Source organism: Colossoma macropomum, unplaced genomic scaffold (assembly GCF_904425465.1).
Source record: "Colossoma macropomum unplaced genomic scaffold, Colossoma_macropomum, whole genome shotgun sequence".
NCBI classification, from domain to species: domain Eukaryota; kingdom Metazoa; phylum Chordata; class Actinopteri; order Characiformes; family Serrasalmidae; genus Colossoma; species Colossoma macropomum.
The window spans coordinates 24,769,438-24,780,205 of record NW_023494787.1 but is presented as its reverse complement, the minus strand read 5'-3'; positions in this window follow the sequence as shown (position 1 = coordinate 24,780,205).

The following is a 10,768-nucleotide window of genomic DNA, read 5'->3' as shown; positions in this document are numbered from 1 at the left end:
AAATGGATGAGGGATTCTGTCATCACTTAGAGGAAAATCAAAATCCTTTTCTAAACCTGCTGCTCTTTGACGAAATCATCCTTGTTGTTCGATCAACTTTTCTGTTTGAAGTGCCAAGTTTACAGAAAGAACATCCTGACCCCTTGTCACCTGGTCATTGCTGTAACTGTCTCAGGGGAAACATTAGCACTACCAAATTTAACCATTGCTATATTTAGCACTTGTTCCTCATCAGTCATTCATTTCAAAAATCAAAATTTAGTACAACTCCATTTCCAAAAAAGTTGGGACACTGTGCAAAATGTGAATGAAAACAAAATGCAATGATGTGCAAATCGTTTAAACCCTATATTTATTTGAAAATAGTACAAAGACAGCATATCAAATGTTAAAACTAAGAAATTTTATCGTTTTTTGAAAATATATTTGCTGCATCCACAAATGCAAGTAAAAACTTTACTATGCAAAGAAGAAACCACATATGTACAGAATCAAAAACGCCTTCTCTGGGCCTAGGCTCCTTTAAGATGGACATAATATGTTGTCTTTGTAATATTTTCCTTTAAAAATATGGTTTACATGATTTGCATATCATTGCAAATCATGTGTGTGTGTATATATACATATATGTGTGTGTGTGTGTGTGTGTGTGTGTGTGTTTGTGTGTGTGTGTTAAAGTAGCATAACTTTTACTTTTCTTTTGTTTTGAATTACATTCTCTTTTAAAGTCATATTAAATAAACAGAAGAAAAAAACAGTTTAAGCAGGATGAATTTAACTACAGAAATGCATAGAAACAGTCTAGGTTCTGTGTAATTGTACTGTGGGTATAACGTATACATCCATTTAAAAATGTCATTAAAAATGAAATACTTTGGTGGCATTAAAACTGCAAACTGCAGGTGGATTTTCTTAGCTGTGGAGGCTGCTCCAACATTTCAGTCTATAAAAGACAACTATGTGCTACTGTTGTTGGTGGTTCATTTTCTGTGATGAATGGAAAGCTTTTCATTCCAACTCGATTTTTGATGTCTAAATTTCACAGCCCCAACAAGTATAGAGACCTGCATTGAAAGAAACTGTAAAAGAAAAATTAATCTCCAGAAAAAGAGAACTTAAGCTTTACATGGATTTATCAGTTGTAAGTTAACATCATTGGATAGTAAACATGCTGTTTCTCATGAGAAATGCTTTTCATACATTCAAGTTTATTGTTTAACAGCATGCTATCTCCCTTCTCCCTTCCCTTCTTCATGCTGTGGTGGGTGATAAACACTCAAGAAATAAAAAAAAAAAAAATGAATCTCTGCAATTATCAGAAAAGTTTTGCTCACCAAGAGAAACACAGGCAAGAAAATTCTGTAATGAGAATGGTTTTGAATGTAATCCTGCTAGTTATCTCTATATTTTCTTAATGTCTAGAATGTCTTTAAATTGTTAAAAACACAGACATTCAAATCTTACATTAGATATTCTGATATAAGAGAGCAAAATGAGCAAATAGAGAGCAAAATGCAAAATGTGGCACCATTGAGCCTTGTGGCACCCACAAATGAAGACTGCAGGACTGCTAGACTACAGGGCATCAGCAATGTATTAAGGCCTTCCAGAAGGCCCCTGAAGTCCTAACCAATGCAAGGCACCATAGAAAAAAATCCTGATTAGATCATTTTCCTCTTGCCATTTAAACTTCAACCTGTTCTTTTCCAACTAAAGCTGAACACTTAATTAAGGCTATTACCAAAATACTTGCAGAGATTAGATAATATAAGCATGATGATTTAGTTCTCAGAAAATATTGGGCTTCTCTAAAGGCCTAGAAGGCCCTGAGGGTTCCCCTCTGGTCACTTGGCTGAAGAAACAAAAAAATCACGATTTAATTTCTGTTAAAGCAACACTATGTAGAAATTGGGGATTTGAAGACCTCTCTAATGGAAATATGTAATTGCTCGCAACATGCGGAAGAACTTTTGTGAGTGCCTTGAAAGAGTATGAAGAGAGTTGAAGTTGAAGAGAACTCTGTCAAAACTTGGTAAAGAACTTCCAAGGATGAATTTTCTACTATTGTCATTCTATCTCCATAAGTATAATGTTGATTTTGTATTTGAGACCTTAACACTGAGTCGGACCTTCTTTTTGAGTCTGTGCATGTGACGTTAATATGTAAAGATGTATGACGTGGTTTGAAAAACCAAATCAGTCTTCTAAAAAATTATTTCAGGCTTTACAGTGTGACTTGCAGCAGCACACACATCACATCTTAGTGTGTTCTTTATTCTCCATGCCCAGTAATGCAACTTCTTTCAAATTAAATAAAAAAATAATGCTGTCTTAAATAGATTAATGGTGAAAAAACAATGTAGAGCAATTATATCCCCTGAAATTTGCCACACTAATGTCCAACCATTGACCAATGAGCCCTTCACAATTGGCCAGCTAACTGAAAATTATGATCTTCGCTTCCTTTTTTAACAGAGGCTTGACAGTAATGGTGCACTTGTACACAGTGAAACCACTACCCCATATTTCAATTTTTAATAACACATGTGGCGGTGTCGTCTGTCTGTATCTCTCCAATGTATACTGTAAACAAAACCTGGTGGTATCTATCATCCAGATATATATGGTATACTTAGGTTTCTGTGTTGAGATTCATACACTCATCTCAACCTTTGACCAGGTCATTTCATATAGTATGCCTTTCAAATAGATGTTTTTCTGGCCACTAATGTGTCTTCTATACCTAAACATAAGAGGGATGAAAGGTTTTTTACCCTGCACTGGAGATTCTGTTGAAATTTTAATGGATGTTTTATTCCCCCAACCCCTTTCTCACATGCCCTTTTCATGATTTTTATTTGAGAACTGTAATTCTAGATTTATTGAATATATTATGATGCCTTTCTGCCATATATGTTCATTGCCAGCCTAACTGTATACCCAGAATCCTGTTTGTAGCCCTGTTGTGCTGTGTAAAATTAGCCATGTAGCTGTTCTAGCTGTTCTGTGCTATTGCTGTGTGCTGTATCTGTGTGTAAGTTTCTGATAAGCTGTTATAGGTAATTGTGCATGTACCATAAACAGAATGTTTATGTGATGTAATCATCTTCCACTGCTTGTAGGTAGTTTTAAGGTGTCTGGTCAATCATCAAGTACCAAAGCCATTATTGTAAGTGCAAAATCATTGCATGTTTTCCAAAATGCTTCCTGGTCCTGCCTCTTCCTTGAGGTTGTCACAATAAAAATACAATTACCCCACTGAAAACTATACTGCCTCAACTACACCTTTATGGACTAGAACTATCATTTTAAAACTAAAAAGTGTCTGCAAAGCACACTGCAGAAAAAAACACGTCTTGACATGGGAAATAATCTCAACTAAATTCCCATTTCCCAGATCTAGATTAAGTCTAACCCTAGACTAAAAATAATTCCCCATTGGCAGTGCAATTTAGCACAAAACTAAGTTTTATCCATGTCTTGGTTAAATACATACTAAAGTATCCGGACACCACTTCTAATTGGTGAATTGGCTACTTGAAGGAGCACCCTTTGCTGCCACAGGCATTCACTTCCATAAACACAGTTTGTGTATTCCCCAGAAAAGCAATGGCAATAGAATGGGATGCTAATCATGATCAGTATCGAGTCAGCTAGAGAGTATAAAGCCCCCCAGCATCAGGCTGTGGAGAAGTGGAATTGTTTTCTGTAGCGATGGAGCTTCATCCAATGCCTTTGAGATGAGTTGGAGGGGTGAATGTGATTCACAACTAATCATCAAACATCAGTTCCTGACTTCACTAATGCTCTTGTGGCCAAATGCATTCAAATCCTAACAGCAATGTTCCAAAATCTAGAGTAAAGCCTCCAAAGAAGAGTAGAGGCTGTTACTGTAACAGAGAGGGATAAACTCACTATTAATACCCTTGATTTCAGAAGAAACACTGGATGTGCCCATGTCTACAAACTTTTAGACATATAGAGCTGCTAATCTTTCTCATAATGAGACTACACTCTTAAAAAGATGATTCTTCAAGGGTTCTTTAGTAAAGACAATGGTTCTATATAGAACTTTGAACGCTGAAAGAAGAGAGAATTTATTCTATATGGTTCTTATTCTATATGGCTTTTTGAAAATGGTTCTATATAGCACTAAAGGGGTTCTGCTATTGTTATGATGTCAAGCTTGAAACACTAACAGAATGTTTTTTGATGCTATATAGAACCCTTTTCAAAAAGGGTTGTAGAAGGTTCTATATAGAACCATATACAACACACTCTCCATCAATCTGAAGAACCATTTCATGATTCAAAGAACCCTTTAAGCAGGCAAATGGTTCTTTGCATGGTCATTATTCTATATAGAACCACTGTCTCAACTAAAGAACTCTTGAAGAACTGTCTTTTTTAAGCGTGTGTACTGTAAGAATATTGTAATATTATTAAGTTTTGGAACCACTTTAGACTGCGCTTATAAAGGGTTTATAAATCACTCAGAGTTTATTAATGGTTATTAATTAGTGCATAAAAAATCATTAATAAGCAGTTACAGCACCTAAATAACAAGAGCAATACTGACCTGTTGTTTGCCTAATAGTAAACCCACATTCATTTACACTGTTAAACCTCAGATTTTACTGGTTACCTATCTTACTTTGACTTCTTCAGCATCAAACCTGTCAGCATCATGAGGTATTATTAGATGTAACAGGTCTTTTGCTCTTTTATTAATATGTTGTAACTTATTAATGATTTTAATGACGGTTAATGACCTAATTAACAACTATTGATGAACTAATTTTAAACCATTCATAAACACTCTACAGTGGTAGCCTTATTCTAAAGTGGTACCGTTTTTACCTGTTTTTTAACACGTATTTTAAATATGTCAAATGAAATGATTTTATTCCACTGGCAGATAATTTTGCAAAATTCTGTCTTTTCTTTTTCTTAGTGTGACTACTTATTAGGTAGCATTTAAAAAAAAAAACAGTTTCCTCTCTATTAGTCTTCATTTTCCTTATGTTTTATTTTGTTTCATTCTAGTTTAACCACAAATGTCTGTAAGACATGTTCTTCTTCCTCTCCTTCTCCTCCTCCTCTCTTCTTCTTCTTCTTCTTCTTCTACCTCTTCTCTTCTTCTTCTTCTTCTTCTTCTTCTTCTTATTATTATTATTATTATTATTATTATTATTATTATTATGTCATAACATTTGTGGACATGGCCAGATACTTCAATTCTGAACAGAACCTTTTGTCCTGCTGATTAGGTTGGTCCAGTGGTGGATATTGGTCTGCTATTACATTGATCATCATCTGTCATTATGGTGAGATGAATGCTGCCAGAATTAAATTCTGACAAAAGAAGGCAGGAACTTTCTGACAAAGATGCAGCATTACGTGCAGGACATGATGTTCTGTCTATTTAAAAAATGGAACACAATCTTAAACTGAACCACGATCACTACCTCCGGTTGTTTTACCTCTCACTGTCACAAAGGAGAAGCATCCACCACTTGTCTGCTGCGTCATTTATTATTTCACAGGGCAATGCTAATTGATCTTCACATCAGGAGGACAGAACTAATTGTTTATTTCTGTAAATGCCTGGAGAGAATGCTTGTTATGAGTCAGATGAAATCAATGCCTCCAGATTACCTCAGACTGGACTTTCTTTGAACTGCTGTCAGGAGTGAGGCAGTGCCGCTCTGAACTAGTTAGCTGCTAGCAGGTATAAGGGAATAGCCACATCTGTCACTAGTTGGAAATCTGTGCCAGCTTTTACAGGCCTGCCCAGAAGAGTCTCTGTGAGTGAAGTAAACAGCTTTTCTCCATCTGCCGCCTGGCCTGCACCAGCTGCTTTACTGTGGACAGTTCAACCTGTGGACAACAGCGATTTACACCTGGGACTGAGGAGGGGAGAAGTGGCAATGGATAGATGCCAAGATACCACTGCTACCAGGGCAGGAAAATGCGCAGGGGATCATAACATGACTCGCTTATTCTACTTTTTCTGTAACAAAAACAACATACTGTAATATTTTCAATTGAAAGTAATATATGTCATATAATATATATATATATATATATATATATATATATATATATATATATATATATTTTCTTAAATGGTGCATTTCATATGAAAACAATTAAATTGATGTTTGATGTAGTTTCAAAGCTTACCACTCACCAGTCTGTTCAGTCCATGTATGGAAATCAAGCTGCAGAATTCATAGTTTTTGTGATGTTATGAAAATGATGCATATACTATACACACCGATCAGGCATAACATTATGACCACCTCCTTGTTTCTACGCTCATTGTCCATTTTATCAGCTCCACTTACTATATAGGTGCACTTTGTAGTTCTACAATTACAGACTGTAGTCCATCTGTTTCTCTGCACACCTTTTACCCTGTTCTTCAGTGGTCAGGACCCCAACAGGACCACCACAGAGCAGGTATTATTTGGGTGGTGGATCATTCTCAGCACCGAAGTAACACTGACGTGGTGGTGGTGCGTTGCAACTGGATGAGCAAGAAATCTGACTGGCTCCCTCTGCAATAAAAGCCAGGTTAGATCAGGAGTCACAACCCAAATGATAAGAAGAGCCATTTTGTCCTTTCAACAAAAATCAAAACAACTTCGGCAGCCACAACATTTATGTCCAGTATGTCTCCATACGTACGAATGTCCTAGTATAAGTTAGGTTAAAAATATAAAGAAAACGCAGACTTACTTCACTCTTGCTTTAAGCTTTAGCTTTAGCCGCTTTCCTCTAATTTCCAGCAGAAAACTTTTCTTCAGAAGTAGATCAGTTTCTCGTAAAATGTCTCTCAACATGCAACTGTTTTCCGAGGCTGAAGTCGCTTCTCATTCTCCAGCTTCTTGTTTGAATTTTCCCGTTCCACCTTAAATTCTGACTGAGGCGCTGAATGTAAATACGGCACCGTTTAAGGTGGAACGGGAAAATTCGAAAGAGAAGTGACTTAATCTTCGCAACTTTTGTGTTTGACAGTCTCTCGTTGCAGATTTAACTTACCAGGAAACAACTGAGCTGCTTATAAATGCGAATAACGCATCGTTGCTATGTGATCTGCAATCTGCCAGTTCTCAGTCGTTGCGAAACAGGGCTTTCACACTTTGTTGCACACATCACATCTCAAAGATATTTTACTGACATAGCGATCCCCCCGTCTCTACAACGAACTAGACCAAAACCGAAGTTATAAAATTACTAAAGAAAATGAGTAGAATAGCTGTAATGTGCTGTGTGGACACCCATTACCACTGGATCTTATTTCACCGTAACAGCGCATTTTATCGCAGATGTGTGGCAGCAGCGTCTTATGTGCTCCAAACAATAGCAGTGAATGAAAGTCTTCTAATTCACTTGCCACATCACTTCCATTTGTTTTATTAATAAAAGATATTTGAAGCAAATTCAGTATGGATCATTACAAATACTTTGCTTTAAAAGTACCAAGTCCTCACACACTGAGAAAATAGAAATCCTGTATAGAAAAAAAGATGCATCAAGATGCATCAATAATCGTTTTATAATCACATCGCAGCCCTCTGAATCGTAATTGAATCAAATCGTGAGGTGCCTAGAGATTCCCGCCCCTATTAGGTAGTATGATTTATTTTCCCCTATTTTTCCCTCTTTGGTGACTCATGTCACGCTTTCATATGCATGTGCATGAGGATTAATCACAGCCTGAGTACCTAAACCTGGATAAACAAAGTGAATTAAAAAGTTGTTAACCATCATTGTGAAATGAGTTAACAGCGTCTGTGTTTGTTAGATTTCTGAAAATCAGTCAGAAATCCTGTCTAAGTTGAACCTGCTTCATTAACACTGTATAATGATAAGACCACAAAAACTTCATCTTTAAACTTTTTCTTCTCATGTACTCTTTTCTGTTTCTTCACTCCAGCTACATACATTCTTTTTGAGACATTATCTCCCTCAGTCAAACATCTTCACAATGGCAGAGAAGTAACCCAGACATTGCAGCTGCTTATGTTGCTTATTAGGTACAGCCAGCACTGGTAGCAGCCATGTTCCAAGGAGAAAAGGTCTAAAGACAGATGGACAGCTTTCAGAAATGTTTTTAGAGAGCTTGATAAAAGATAGAAAAGAATCTATAAATATGGGTCAAATGAGAAACAGGGTCAAGAAGTTTCACAAGGAAAAATACAATGTGAAAAGCATCTTACTGATTTTTTCTTGTTTGATAGAATGTGAGGTTTCTTTACTTTCTGAACTGCTATGAAAAAGACTGTTGGCTTGTAGTCTGAAATACCTCTTGAAGGTTAGGATGCATTCAGCAGTGTGACCGCTGGAGCTTCCACTCTCCATGACAACTATGTGGATCAATCATGAGTGATAAACCAATCATCAGTGTGTTGTGAGTTCTTAGAAAGTGTTACATGACATGACTTCACAGTGTCTTCTGCTTCATTTGCAAGGCTGATGACTATAGATCTATGGCTGTGGTACCAGAGTGGAAAGGTAGGCAATGTGGATAACACAACCCAGTGTAACCTGATGTAGATTAATGATGTAGTCATTGCCAAATCATAAGAACCAAGAACAGTAGTTGACTTTAGGCTTCATTTTCACAGCCCTCATAATTAATCAACATATGTATCTCTGACTGAGATACTGAGTTAAGAATCTAGTCAGGATGCTTGTGCAGATTAAGCTAATCTGGCCTCCAGTGGACAGTGACATTATATGTTTGTAAATGTACAATTCAACAAAACCTTGGGAACTTGTAGCTTTCCTGGAAAACCTTAAATCAGCACTATATAATGTAGTAACAGAAATATCTGCTGACCTGGGTTTGAAAAGATTTGAGTGTATTTCTCAGTGTGCGCTTGCCCACTAGTCCAGCAGATGTTCTGTACCTCTGGGATCTTTCCACCAGGATGGGCTGGCAACTATCACATAGCCTGACCACCTAAGCATAATATGAAATATTCAGTATAATAAATGTGAACTTTTATTGAAGTCATGCAGTGCATACCACTGGAAAGACCTCATAATTGAAGAATCATATGAATGCACAAGAGCTAAGGGCTTGGCGCTAGTAGTTCTTTTTGCTTTGATATTGGGGAGAAAAGATGAAATGTGGCCTTAGCAAAAGCTATGGCACATTTTATATTTTATGTTTGGTTTGTATTTTTCCAGTATGTTAACCTTGGTAACATAATTGAAATTGTGCAATCATTTGCATAGAAATGCCATATTTAAGTTGGGTCCCTGTAGAAGAGTTTTACATAGAAAATCAACAAAATGTAATTTAAGGTATTCACAATTTTACACACATATTTATCGGTGTTGTTCAAAGTAGGATTAGACTTTCAAGCAGATTACTTTACATTCTACAGCTGGATTTCAGGGGTCTCTAAACTTGATTGATTCAGTAAAAATATGCCCAGCCATTCCAGTCATATTCCTGTGCGCTTTTTCTAACCTGATATTGCTTTATTTTAGATGTCATTGTGTATATAAAGACCTCTCTTTCTCCACTGTAGCAGGTTTAACAGGAACTAATTAACAGTTTGCTGTTTCTAGATAAACAAATAGAATTAATTTGCAGAACTACTTGGTTTATGCAACATTCATAAAGAACTTACAGCAATTGCAATGTGAATTAATTACTGTATTTCATATCATTTCATAAGTTTTGTATGAGTTGTTTTGGGGAAATTTCTGCAAATTGGCAATTATCTTTTTTTGGCAAGTGTATCTTCTGTTTCTCAGCTCCATTTAGACTGACCGCTCCTCATATACTCTTGCTTACATAATCACATATATGCACAAAAAACACACTATTTTCATAAGACCCAGCAGATCCGAGCCGTTCAGGAACGTATGTGTATAGCGACTTTTTTTCATGAAGGTACAGCAACCTCAAATGGATCAAACAGATCAAAGCAGATATAAAATATTCAATATACAGAATAATCATTCTTACAGTTGACTTCTTTTCATTGAAGTCAGTTGTTTGTAAGGCAGTGGGCATGGATATGAACATAGACATGTTTGGTTACGACTTTGTTGACATGGGTAAAGATGCTTCATCAACTGCATTGGACTAATGGCACATCTATTGCACAATGACAAGGTATAAAATGATTACAATCATCTTTGTATCTTTATGTACTTTTAGTTTACAGGTGCCAGGTTTGTTCTGACTCACATCAAGTTATGACATGAGCTAATTATTCTTCAGTCTGCAAATTGTATGTATGCCATTTGTACATTTTACTGCTTTCTCATAATCCTACTGAGGTTTCTTTAAACAGAAAATGAACAGTAATTACTGCATTGTACATCTGTCATGATGAAATGTTAATAATTATGGCGACACTTTACAACACACAATCAGCATTGTAAAAACGATGAATTAATTGAAGTAATTAGACTAATGCTATAAGTACGGCCGGTAGCCCAGTAATACAAACAGTGGGGTCAACTCCCAGGACTGACTGTGTCTACCTGGTTTGTGCCCTGGGCAAGGCACTTAACCCTCCACTGCCCTAGGTGGCACTGTGCTGCTCTCAGACTGGGCATAGTTAGGCAGCAACATGACAAATTTCCTTTGTTAGATCTTTAAAGTACATAACATAAGATACTCTTATAAGATGTTTATGAACTACTATGCTAGTGGTGTGACACTGTAATGACAAGGTTAGGTATGTTTTCTCTGGCCCTTAAGTAAAGTGAATTACATTTTGTTGTTTATTAA